Source organism: Gorilla gorilla, chromosome X, assembly GCF_029281585.2.
Source record: "Gorilla gorilla gorilla isolate KB3781 chromosome X, NHGRI_mGorGor1-v2.1_pri, whole genome shotgun sequence".
Classification (NCBI taxonomy): domain Eukaryota; kingdom Metazoa; phylum Chordata; class Mammalia; order Primates; family Hominidae; genus Gorilla; species Gorilla gorilla.
The window spans coordinates 137920870-137932265 of NC_073247.2; positions in this window are offsets into that span (position 1 = coordinate 137920870).

Sequence of the window (11396 nt, forward strand, 5' to 3'; positions counted from 1 at the left end):
TGATGTGGTTATTATGTATCATATGCATGTATCACCATATCTCATATACCCCATAAATATATACACCTACTATGCACTCATAAAAATTAAAAATAAAAAAAAATAGTACACTTAGATTGTAACACAAGGAATACCCTCTTGAAGTGATGGATACCCCATTTATCTACCTGTGGTTGTTACACATTGTATGCCTGTATCAAAATATCTCATATACCCCATAAATATATATACCTATTACACACTCACAAAAATTAAATATAAATAAATAAATAAAAAGTATATGGTGCTCCTATATGTTAAAAAAAAGCTAACATAATTTTTGAACACTAAGTTTATTTATGAATAACTTGCTTTTCAAACCTATTGTAACTAACATAGTTTCTCTATAATTGTTCTGCTACAAAGACCTTAGGAAAGATTATCCTTTGATCATTTTACAAGGGTAATTATTGCCTTCCTGCCATTGAGAAATGGATCAAACAGATAATATCCGGGCATTAAAAATAAAAACACACAGCAAATAACAACCCCGCTTGAAAAAAAATTAAATTAAAAAAAGTAATCTCAAAATCCCATTAATAAACAATTACAGAAGAGCCAAAATTTAGATTGATCTTGTTAATTGTGTTTATCTCAGTGTGAAGCCATGTCAGCAAGCCTAAAGCCAATGATTTTTGTTAAAAGTACTATTGGCACAGCAGGCCCTGAACATTAAAGAGGATGCTTGTTATTATGGGGCTGCAAGTGTGAGAGGACACTAACAATAGACTGAATAATTAATATTATATCTTAATCTAGAAATGCTGCATTATAAAGCTCCTTATATCCAACAAAATTCCTTAACACCATGTATTTTTCTTAATACTACTTGAATTCAGCATTTATAATCTCTTTAAAATAAAAAATGTCACAATTTAGCGACATTGCCTACTAGTTGTATTCAAGGTTATAACACTAGCGTATTTATCTTTATTAATTAATATAAAAATGATTTTCCCTTTGGATACATCACTGAATGCCTATAGTCTAACAATACAAATGGAGCCCTCTAATCTGAGAAGTAAGAATGAAAATACTTGATAGAGTTTCTGGTTCAAGATGACAGACAGCACATATTTATATGTCTTTTTTCTCTTCTTTTCTTTTTTTTTTTTTTTTTGCAAAACCCCTCTGAATAATAATAATGAAGTACTAAAGACATTAAGTCCATAAATTTACTGAATGACATCACTGAATGCCCAATGAGAGGCATCAGAAGACCAGAGCCTTGACATATTTCTGGAACATGGAGAAAGGTGGGACCATATTGATGGACAATATAGAATGGAGAGAGCCACAGCTCAGGACATGCACAGTGTGCTGCAGAAGAGGTAAGAGTTGCTTATCATCAGATAAGTGGAAAGGAAATAGAATTATAAAACAACATGATTGATGGCCTACAGCATTGGTCTCCAAGGTTGTGTGTGATCATCCCAGGCAATCCATATTTCATATCGCACACAAAAACATATTAAAATGTCCAGTTTTACTTTTTTATATCAAAAATAAGAAATATATTGTTTATCAATATTTTATAAACAGATGTACAGTAATCTATGTATGTGATATATATAATAAAATACTATAAAAAAGAATATAGTAAAATCATTGATTTTTTTTTTTTGAGACTGGTAGCTTCTGTAAAATGGCTATGGTCATGTAGGTCAGCATTACCTCTATATATGCAGTAGCAGCAGGTTGAGGCTGAAGTGCTATTTTCCAAGGAAATGAGAAACCTGCCAGGAAGAGTTTAGTGCTTTTATTATGGTAGCTGATATTCCATAGAAGAGCCATCCTCATTTGTTTTCTGCCATAAAAACTAAAATATAACCCACTAGTTTGAAGTTATATGTGACTTCCTTTCAGGATGGAAGCCTGTGAGAAAAGACTACCTCAATAATGTCAGAAAAATTGCTTGGTAGCTACCAGTAATAATGCATCAAGTGCATCTCTTATGAGTATGAGTGGAAAACTAAGCATCATCAGACATTTAAGAAAAACTAGAAGCACACGCAAAAAAATAACTAATCTGGACATTACTTGGAAGAAAATAACTTTTAAAATTTATTCTAATTAATATTCTTGGGAGAATCAAAATGATCCCTACATTCACAAAGAATAGGTTGCTGTAAGAAAAGAGTAATTGGAAAGCAGGAAATAGAAGTTTAAATTTTATTAAAATTAGAATATCAATAGAATAAATTAGAATTAAATGGAAAATAAGTTGCAAAAATATCGGACATCACGATGAAAGTTTTATTGGAAAATAGCAAGAATCGCGTGACAGTCATTAGAAAATGAGTATCTGTTAAAATTGAAGAAAAATAAATATAATGCATGATAGGCGTTTTACAAGAGGATAATTTATGTATCAAATTATTAGGTAGATGTTTTGAGAAACAGATGAAGCCTTCATAAATATTTTTGCAAAATTGCCTTTTTTTATTTTTGTGCCATGGAATTTAAATGTATAATGAGGAATATAGTAGAATATCATCTTATAATTTGGTTGGGAAAATTCTGCACAAATCTCTCCTTATAAATCAATGCATTTTCATTCATTTTTTATTTGAAAAAATTAATTTGGAGAAGGTGGCACACTCTTGTAATCCCAGCTACGTGGGAGGCTGAGTTGGGAGAATCACCTGCGTCCAGGAAGTCGAAGCAACAGTGAGCCATGTTCCCCAGCCTGGGTGACAGGAGTGAGACCCTGTCTCAAAAAATATGCATATTTAAAATTAAAGCATAAATTGTGTTCAATACAAGATTAAATAAAAAAAGTTTTAGATTTCTTTTCCAAAACAAAATCTCAGTAAAACCTTTTCCATTTTTATCATGACTATAAAATTTTGGTTCATGTTTTAAGTGTTTTCAGTGTAAGCAAAGTTTATTTTAAAATATGGATAAAGAAGTCTTATAATAGTATGATTTAAGAATTTGCATAATCTTAGTCATTAGGCAAATAAGGCATATATTTATTATGTCAACAACCCAAAAGGAAGAGAAAATCTGGTCTTTTACGACATAAAAAAAAGAACCTCTACAAAAATGAAGCAAACTAAAATGTGGCATGATTCTGACCCTTAGACGAGGTGTAAAATAAAATAATTCATTTGACTTTGATACTTGAAGCATCCGCTTTTAGGAAGCTATATCCAATTTCTGTGGAACCAGTCACGTTACTTGGCTCTATTGGGAATAATATTTACACAATTATAATATGGAAAAGTGTAAATATACATATTTATATAATTTTCACAATCTATAGGTAAATATGGACATTTTAATTATATTTAAATTGCAGGATTAATAGGTTATAAATCAACAATTTATTTAAAAAGTTCACATTGACTCAAATAGAGATGTAAAAGGTGGGATAAAGATTGTACTGACTTTCTCATCCGATTTATTAGGGAGTCAATGATTATCATTTAAAATTAGCAAATTACGAAATAGGGCTTTATAAAGATAACCAGTAGAAGAATGATAAAACTGATAGGTAGTTAACAGATACTGGAAGATCGAAAGACTTTAGTACACCACTTAAGCTCAATCGTTCATACTAAAATACAAGTTTAGGAATATTATTTATAGTTATTGTGAAAATCACCGGTGACAAAAAAGAAAATCACTGGCAACAGAAAACTTATTAAGTAATAAGACTGGTGATGTGAGAAGGGGGTGAATTTTTTAAAACTTTTGATTTAATACGTTTTGTACTTTCAAAAATGTATTTCCATGGGCATCTGTTGTTTTCTTTTCTTTATCACCTTTTAATTCCATCCTCCCAAAAGTAACCAATTACAGAATATAAGTAACTAATTATGAAAATGTAATGGTATCCATTCATACCCTTTTTCTACTAATTCTCTCTCTTTCTCTCTCTCTCTCTCTCACACACACACACACACACACACAAACACACACACACAAATACACCTGATCACAAAAGTTGTTCTTGCTGCTTTATTTTAAATTCAAATAGGAATATACTATTCTCATTACTCTGCAATTTGATTTTTTAGTCATATAATTTTTGACATATATCCAGATCAACATATACATACAGCTCACTGTTTTTATTAGCTGCACAATATTCTATTCAATAGAAAGCCTCAGGGTTAATATTCTGTATCTGTTGAGACTTATCAATACCTGTGTTATACTGATTGCTAAATATTTTGAATATTACCACCAAATAAACTACTAATTCACTATTGTACATGCGGGCTACCAAAATGCTGAAAAAAATTACACACACACACAAACACATGCATGCATATCTATATCTATATGTACATACATACTAGTACTTTTATTTTTCTTGTAGGCAAAATTCTTAAAAGAGTGATTGCTGGGCCAAACAATATGTATATATTTATTTTATTAGTTATTGCAAGATTTTCTAAGTCATGCATTTCTCAATGTCACCAGCAAAAATGGTAAATTTTTACCATTGGGCAGGTTTAAACAAAAATTACATTGCTTTAATTTGATTTTCCCTGACCACTCATGATATTGGATTTTTTTTCAAATAAATGTTTGCATTTTTTATTTTCTTCTCTGAATTGGCTGTTCATAATCTTTCGGCATTTTTTCTGTTTGGTAATTAGTTGTTTTCTTATTAATAAGCACAAGATCTTTTGGCTAGTCGTATTAACTAATTAACACCAAACTTAGAAAATAATTGAGACATACTTTAAAAAACATTTGTTGTTTGTCTAAAATTCAAATTAAACTGGGATTACTCAAGATTACTCAGTTTGTTATTTGAATTTTATGATATTCTTTCCCAAACTATTAGGGAATTGAATTTGTTAATCATTTTAATGGCTTTTATTTTTCTGTCTTGTTTAAGTAGCTTTTACCCTTTCCATAGTCTGAGCATTTCCTAAGTTTTGAGAAATATTTTAATTATTTTACTTGTTACATTTAGTTATCTGTAATTAGTTTTTTGATTATGTCAAGTAGTGTACTTTTTTCTCAAATGAATAGTCAATTTTTCCAGCACCATTAAGTAAATTATGCTCTGTCAACTGAATTGAAATGTCAAATTTGTCACATTTTAATTTTCAATATTTCTTAGATCTATTTTTACACTATTATGTTCCACAACTAATCTGTCTATTCTTATCCACCTAACTTATGAGTAACTTAGCTATCTGATATAGAAGGTCTTAAATCAGTAATTCTATTTTGTTAATTTTAATATAATTTTATTGGCATTTAATGATATTTATTGTTCCATGTAAAATTTATATTATTTCATTCAATTTTAAAACATTAGAATGAGAAAAATGTGTATATTTAATGTGGAAAAAATCAAGGTTTTCATGACATTAACGATCCCTCTGAAGAAAAATGCTATATATTATCATTAATTCTGGTGTTTTTAATGTTGTCCTGCAAGATCTGATTATTTAATTATGTAATGTTTTCTGATATATTTTCACATATCTTAAAATTTACCCCTTTACAGTGTTCTATCCAGAAGTTTTAGTATATTCACAAAGATATACAACCATAACCACTAATTAAAAAATAATTTTTTCACCCCAAGAAAAACACCATACCCATTAGCAGCTATTAATTATCCATTCCTCTCTGCCCTCAGTCCTTTACAACCACTAGTCTAATTTCTGTCTCTATGGATTTGCCTATTCTGGATATTTTATGTAAATTGAATCACATAGTATGTGGTATTTTGCTAATGATTTCCTTCACTTAGCATGTTTTTAAAGTCCATCTTTGTTGCAATATGTATAAGTACTCGATTTCTGTTTATTGCTGACTAGTATTACACTTCATGACTATATCAAATTTTATTTATTCTTTCCTCAGTTGCTGAGCATTTGGGTTCATTCAATTTTTGGATATTATGAATTATATCGCTATGAACATTAATGTACAGGTTTCTGTGTGGACATTTGTTTTCATTCGTTTTGGGTAGCAGTGGAATTGCCAGGCCATAGGGTAAGTCAATGCTTACATTTTAAGGAATGTATTTGTTGTCCTATATTTACTCATTAAAGAACATAATAGTTAAACAAAAAGAAAAGGAGGGAATTCGTTTTTCCTCTGAGACTAATGCCATGCCTTTAACAGTTAATCCCATCATTGTGTTACGGCCTAATTATTTTGATTAGTTCTATGATTAATTTCAGCCATTTCAGATGCAACTATCATATATTTTATGTGGCTATGATTAAGATGAAAAATACGATGTGAGCATATATTTTAAAATGTCATTCACATGCATTTAGAGTAAAATTAACGTAAAATAAGGTGAATTAGCTACTAACATAATTTTTTGTTAATGAATCTCTGATACTCAGTCTAGAACTTGGAGAGGTTTTACATGTTGCTATTGTTGCTGCTCTTTTATTTTGAAATAATTTTAGACTTAGAGAAAACTAATAAAATCATTAAGAGTTCCTTAATTTCCCTCAGCCAGCTTCCCCTACAATTAGCACAACACATAGCAATAGTAAAATGATCAAAACCAATAAATTAATGTTGGTACAATGCTATTAATAAAGTGCAGAACTTACTTCTATTGTACTCATGTTTTAACTAATGTGTTTTTTCTCTTCCAAGATTCCTTCTTCTGCTTCATTACCCTCAGCCTGTCAGACTTCGTCAATCTTTCTATGCCTTCCATGACACTGACTCTTTTTAAGAACACTGATCAGTTATTTTGACATATATGTATTTGTTTTTTCTCTTGTAAGTTACAAAACAAAGTGACAAAACAAACCTGATGTCACTTGTACTGGGCAAAGCAATACCCTTCATGCATACAGAGAGTTGCAAAAACAAATGATGAAGATCATAAGTCTAAAGAGTATTTATATCTGGAGGTTCTTCCTTCAGAGTGGAGAAAGACAGAAAGCAATTGAAAATACAGTGTGCTCCCTAATATTTATTCTTGTGCACTCTTCAGAAAATTCGGCCAGAGTATCAGAAACTTATTTATTTTATGCATCTGAATTGAACAACTCATGATGGATCTGAATGGATAATGAATAATATTCTCTAAAGATTGAAATATAGTAATTAAACTGATTAAAGAATAATTCTTACATTTGAAAAGGAGTAAGAAGTGAATATGAAAATAACCATGTTTGCATTTTCAGAGAATGACTCCTCTTGTTAGATTTATTTCTCCAAAATAAATTGTAAAGTTAAAGAGCTTCAGAGCTCTTTTTAAATGAAACACCTGTTCCCCGTGAGAAAAATCTTGAGCCACTACTCTGGGCACTGGGCCAGGTAGTAGCCTCTGATATTTTTGACCTTCCTTTCTTGGAATGGAAATTCTGCCCTACAGGTAAAGCTGGACAAAGGATGATTGGGGCCTCAGTATTCTCTGCCTACTACACATTGAGTAGAGCCTCTGTCCTATGGAGAAGGGTTAAGAAAGGGAAACCCTGAACTCTCAGCTGTACTCACCAGGAATTTAGCTTCTTCAAGTTGGATTTTTAGGGAATCAGAAATGCTGATAGACTACCCCTCTCAGTGATATATGGGGGATGCTCTTTATTGGGCACTCAGAGGAGAATGAGCCCTGCCTTCCTGGTCCCATCTTCCCAGAATGGTAGTTTAATCAACTTGAGCTGGAGGGTGTGGTGGATCATGACTCAAATGCCACAGACCTCCTCTTTTCATAACTTATTTTAGTACTATTTTCCTTGGGCTGCTGTAACAAAGTACCACGAAGTACTGCTGACTGAATGCCTTAGAAGAAATGTATTGTCTCACAGGTCTGGAGACTAGATGTCTGAAATCAAGATGTCAGCAGGGTTATTTCCTTCTGAAAGTTGTCAGAAATAATCAGTTCCATGCCTTTTCTCTCATATTTTGTTTGCTGAAATCATTGGCATTCGTTGCCATATGGAAGCTTCATCTCAATCTCTGCCTTAGACGTTTTTTTTTGTTTTTTTTTTTTTTGAGACAGTGTCTCACTCTGCTACCCAGGCTGCAGTGCAGTGGTGCAATCTCGGCTTACTACAGCATTGACCTCCCAGATTTAAGCAATCCTCCCACTTCAGCCTCACAAATAGTTTGGGCTACAGGTGAGTGCCACTATGCTCAGCTAATTTTTGTTATGTTTGTAAAGATGGGGTTTCACCATGTTGCCCAGGCTGGTCTTGAACTCCTGGGTTCAAGTGATCCACCCCCCTTAGCCTCCTAAATTGCTGGTAGTGTTTACATGTGTTCTTGTCTGTGTCCAAAATCACAATCATTCTTTCAGCAGAGACACAAATCATTCTGGATTAGGGGCTGCCCTAATGAATGCATCTTAAGTAATTGCATCTTCAACAACCTTATTCCCAAATACGGTCACATTCTGACGTATGGGTGTTATGTCTTACACCTATGAATTTTAGGAGAAGACAATTTAATCTATAACAATATATTTTCACGAATTAATGCTTCCTCATTTGCTGTATACTTTTATGACAATTTCTAGAAAGTTGAAATTGTTATGTATTTTCATAATTTTCAGCAGCCTTGTTTGTTTCACAGGGGAATGCATCCACAGAGCTCCACATGCTACCTCCCTGGAAATAAAGTTCTGTGGAACAAAATTTTAGGGAGAAAACATGACTTACACAATTTAGAAAAAATAATTAATACTTCAAGATTTAACAAAAAAGACATTTGGGAAATATTTCATTAATAAGGAAATGTTTCACCACACTCTTTGATCATTACAGTTAATTAAGGTTTTGTTGTATCCATCTAAACATTTCTACAAACATCAAACATGAAAGGCATCCATTTGATGAGCCTTTTCAGTTGGGCTTATTGATAGAGTTATGTGGTTAAGAGGTAGAAAAGAACATTCCATCCAACCGACCATCACAATTATCAGAAACTAAATCTGCCCTCTTAAGTTTCCAGGGTTAATGCATATTTTTATTCACCATGCTGTGCTACATGACATGATTGAATTATTCTTCACTCACAGAATTAGTCTTCATTTAACAATAAAGTTAATCTATTGTCTACTGTTAATGTTCAACAATAGCTTAGATTTCTTTATATTAAATCATAATTGTGTCTCCAAGATGAGCTTTTCAGAAGAAAACATGTATTACAAATTCCACAGAACATGGTAAATTACTGTAATAACCCCAAATCAATTATAACAAAGCTACGTATATGTTTATCATCTTTTTGAGACACAGCCACTATATATTTGCTTTATTTCTGTAAACTATTGTAAGATTTTTGATATTTGGCAAGATAAATTAATAAAATGTTTCTAATTTTAAAAAAACAGTACATCGGGGAAAAGTATCACCATCCAGCATTGCATAGTTGCTTTAACATATTTGATAAAACATGTTAAAATAATATTCGAGACTGACCTATATGTGGGCATTGTAAATATAAATGACTACATTTGGCAATATTGTAAAGCCTCTTACTCTAAAGTGTTTTCAAATATATTTTCTTTTACATAATTTCACTGTAATTGATGGCTCTGTGGTACATTGCAGTAATAGCAACAAAAATGTTACAGCTTCTTAAGTCAAGTGGTAGGGACTATTTTTCAATCCTTTGAATAAAGGATGGTCATGTGCCTTCTACGATCCCAGAAAACATTAGCAAATACAACATAAGCAGAAAGTTAAAAAGCATTGTCACATTAGGTCTTGTTTTCTTGCTGTATTTGGAATCCTGAGACTTCCATATGAAGAAGCTAGAACTAGGAAACTATACATACATACATATATATACACACACACACACACACACACACACACACACACACTTCAGTAAACAGTCTGTCAGCTACTACACATGTGAGTGAGATCATTTATTTTTATTTTTTAATTTTTATTTTAGATTCAGTGTACATGTGCAGGATTGTTATATAGGTAAATTGCCTGTCACAGAGTTTTGGTGTAAAGATTATTTGTCACCCAAAGAGTAGGCATAATAACTCATAGGTAGTTTTCCAATCCTCCACCCTCAAGTAGGCCCCAATGTCTGTTGTTCCATTCTTTGTGTCCATGTGTACCCAATGTTTAGTTTCTACTTATAAGTGAGAACATCCGGTATTTGGTTTTCTGTTCTTGCATTAGTTCTCTTAGGATAATGGCTCCCGGCTCCATCCATGTTGCTACAATGGACACAATCTCATTTTTTATGGCTTCGTAGTATTCCCTGGTATATATGTACTACATTTTCTTTATCTAGTCTACCATTGATGGGCATTTAGGTTGATCTAGTGTCCTTGCTGTTGAGAATAGTGCTGTAATAAACATACGTGTGCGTGTGTCTTTATGGTAGAACAATTTATATTACTTTGGGTATATACCCAGTAATGGAATTGTTTCATCAAATGGTAATTCTGTTTTAAGTAAGTACTTTGAGAAAGTTCCAAGTTGCTTTCCACAATGGCTGAACTAATTTACATTCTCACTGGCAGTGTATTAACGTTCCCTTTTCTCTGCAACATCACCAGCATCTGTTATTGCTTGACTTTTTAATAACAGCCATTCTCAATGATGTGAGATGGAATCTCGCTATGGTTTTAATTTGCATTTTTCTAATCATTAGTGATGTTGAGCATTTTTTCCTATGCTTGTTGACTGAGTGTATGTCTTCTTTTGAAAAGTGAGTGTTCATGTCCTTTGTCTGCTTTGTAATGGGGTTGTTTGCTTTAAGTTCCTTATACATTCTGGATATTAGATACTTGTTGGATGCAGTTTGCAAATATTTTCTCCCATTCTGTAGGTTGTCTGTTTACTTGTTGATAGCTTATTTTGCTGTGCAGAAGCTCTTTAGTTTAATTAAGTCCCATTTGTCAATGTTGCTTTTGTTGAAATTGTTTTGGGCATCTTTGTCATGAAATGGATGCCAGGGCCTATTTACACAATAGTACTTCCTAGATTACCTTCCAGGATTTTTATATTTTTAGGCTTTACATTTAAGTCTTTAATCCATCTTGAGGTGATTTTTGTGTACGGTTTAAGGAAAGGGTCCAATTTCAATCTTCTGCAAATGGCGAGCCACTAATCCCAGCACCATTCACTGACTAGAGAGTTCTTTCCCCATTGTTTGTCTTTGTCGACTTTGTCAAAGATCAGGTGGTTGTATGTGTGAGGCATTATTTCTGGGCTCTCCATTCTGTTCCATTGGTCTGTTTGTTTTTGTGCCAGTACCATGGTGTTTTGTTTACTGTAGCCTTGTAGTACAGTTTGAAGTCGGGTAATGTGTTGTGTCTGGCTTTATTATTTTTGCTTAGGATTGCCTTAGCTATTCAGGCTCTTTTTTGGTTCCATATGAATTTAAAAATTTTTTTTAATTGCGTGAAGAATGTCATCAGTAGTTTGATAGGAATA